This window comes from Belonocnema kinseyi, chromosome 7 (genome assembly GCF_010883055.1).
Source record: "Belonocnema kinseyi isolate 2016_QV_RU_SX_M_011 chromosome 7, B_treatae_v1, whole genome shotgun sequence".
In the NCBI taxonomy this organism is placed as follows: domain Eukaryota; kingdom Metazoa; phylum Arthropoda; class Insecta; order Hymenoptera; family Cynipidae; genus Belonocnema; species Belonocnema kinseyi.
The window spans coordinates 101,402,228-101,405,427 of NC_046663.1; positions in this window are offsets into that span (position 1 = coordinate 101,402,228).

A 3,200-nucleotide genomic window follows, 5' to 3' on the forward strand; every position below is an offset into this window, starting at 1 on the left:
AAAATGTAATCAAAACACACGCCCGCTAAACTCATTACTCGCCACCCCGCGCGCTGGCATCGTTTCGTCTATCCCCTCCAATCGGCGGCTCACGGCGAATAATGGCAGAACTTTTGGGTCGCAGCGGCCGGACTTTTCTCCGTGTGGAAAGAAGTGGCCTGGCGGTGCTTTCATAGAAACTTTGACTTACGATGCTAACTTAGAGAATAAGCTAGAGATGCGGTATCTAACTGAGGAAATTGTATTCTTGGAAAGTACCTTAAACCTTTACATATTTATAAGTTTCTTTTCATATTTATAAGTTTTATAACATTTATCGATAGGCCAAATGCTAAGGTACTTACAACTATAAAAAACGATTTTCGACCAAAGTCGTCGTTCTTAACGCTTTAATTATATTCCTTCATTTTATGAAATTTAAAATTTTTTTAAACGAATTACAGGGTAGAAAAATTTTAATAACGTTTACTGGTTGCAACTGTCTGCACAGTATATTCTAAGGAAATGTTAGTACATATACTGCCAGAAGGATGATCTTTCTATTTTGAAGTTATTTAATTTGTAAGTAAAATTGTTCAATTTAGATTTATAAATAAAAATTATACAATTAACCAACTTAACTTTAAAACCTAAAAAGATTACAAAGAATTTAGAATAAAATATAAATTTGTGAGGATTACAATAGAATTTTTTGATGCCATTCAAGGATTTTAAAATGTTTTAAGATAATAAAAAGAATTTCTCGAAACTCCTGTGAAAAATGCAAATGATGTTTCATTTTGGAAAAATTAATTAATTAATAATAGATAGAATATTTCGATGGTCCATACGAAGACTAGCACCGTTCAGCACTTGACGAACACAAACACCATTCGACGCTCCTAGCGAAGTGTAGCACGGTTCAAAATTCCTTAAAGAAGAGTAGCACTACTCCTCGGGCACTCACGAAGTTAAGCACTGCTCGCGGGTGCTCGTGAAGATTAACACGACTCTCAAAACGCCAACGAAAAGTAGCACCCTTCGTAGACAGTTTATTCAGTGCTCACGAAGAAAAGCACGCCCCGTAGAGCGCTGGCGAAAACTAACACCACTCGCAAAGCACTGGTGAAGCGTAACACTACTCGCAAAAACCTGACTAAAAGTAGCACAAGTTAAGCGCTGATGAAGAGTAGTATGACTCGCTGTTGCTTATAAAACTAATTAATTCAAATTCATGCAATAAATTCTTCTTAAAGTCTATGATCAATACCAATAATTTCAAATAACAGTCTGTACGTTATTTAAAAACTTTGTCAATTTGACGAGTATTTGATTTGAATAACAAAACATTAAAAGGTATTATTTAAACGTTTTGATGCATCAAAATTAAATTTGATGTTAAATTTAGTCTGGCATACATGTTAAAGATGTATTTTTTTCCTACAATATTTAGTTTACATTAAATTACAGATAAGCAACTCTTAAATTAAACCCAAAAACACTTGCGCAACCCTTTTACGTTGCTGTTTAAGTAATGCTACTCATCGTCAGCGATTTATTAGTTGTGCTAGGCTTCATCATCGTTCGCTAAGTGATGTTACTTTTCGTGAGCGTTAAGCGAGTTGTGCTACGCTTCGTTACCGCTCGGCGAGTTGTGCTTCTTTTCGTCAGCCATCCGAGAGTACTGCTATTTTTCGCTAGACTTTATGAAAAAAATGTTAATCAATAAGTAACAATAAACTTATTATTAATTTAAAAAAATTCGAGAGAGTTTAAGAAATATATAAAGGTTTTGCGATGACTGAACAATAAATTAAAACCTGAAAGGATTTGAATTTTATTTCTACATTTTTAAAGATTTAAAAAAAAATTTGGCATGTTTTTGAATATTCTAAAAGTTTTCAAAAAGATACAAAAATTATTAAGATTCTCACCACAAATTGAAAATTATTTTTTATTCTGAATAATTAATTTCAAGAGAATATTTTTAAAAATTTTAAATGATTTTAAAAATTGTTAAAAAAGAATCTGTAAAATTTCAAGGAATTTTTTTAACTGTGAAGTATTTTTAGATAATTTTAGAAAAATTCGAATAATTTTCATAAACATTTGAACTTTTCCAAACAGTTTAAAGCAAAGTGCCGAGTTTAAACAATTTTAAAGCGTTTTAGGGACTTGCAAGATTTAAAGATAATACGGCAAGTTTTTTAAGATACCTGGGAAAATTTTTAATCACTTTTTAATTTTTTTAAATAGTTTTAAAAGAATATTTTCAAAAATTTCAGAAGAAACGCAGGTTGTGATAAATGAATAACCATTGAAAAATTGTTAATTTTTTATGACGTATAATAAAATTAATTTATATTTTATATAACAAATTTCAGTGAAAAAAATTAGAAATCCTTCAATTTTGATTGTTTCTGAATTGAATATAATAGCTAGAATTTAAAAATGTAGAATCGTCGAACTGTACAACTTATAACAGTTAACATTTTATAATTTAACAACTTAACGACATATAATTTAAAATTGTTCACTTGAAATGTGTCAAAAACTTCTATTTTATATGCATAAATTATAGAGCGTATTGATAATAAATCACGATTTATAAATAGTTTAAGAGATTTCGAGTGATTTTACTTGATTTTCGCTTATTTCATAAGATCGGATTTGATGCAGATTTCAAACGCTAAAAGCCCTTGATTCGAGAGTGAATGGCCCCTCGGTCGCAGCATATGCTTTGACTCCACCCTTCTTATTATTCGGCAATCATCGAGTCCATCCGAGGTGAAACTTATGATGGAAATCGTAATGACAATCACTGAAGTCACACTGAAATGACTCAATCTCTATGAATAAAGTGACTTCCCAACACCCACAGTTAATAAGCCCTCCGGCTATTTTACTATGCCGGGGCAATCATATAACTGTCACTCCTCCGTGAGAAGCCCCTCGCTAGTAAGTTACCCTCTAAGCAATGTAATAGTTCTTATATAGAAAGACCTTGAGAGAAACCGCGGCACGTGAGGGTAAGTCGATAAGTATCGGTCGTCGACGAAATATTGTATTCTTTAAGTGAACAAGAGAACACGAAGTTTATCCATTTAAATCAGAATTTTGTTTGATAAGTTAGGGAGCGTTCACATATGAAGTCACACTTTATTTCAAGCTTTTTTACCCCCCTCCCCCGTGCCCCTTGTCACGATCAGTCAAGAATTAAC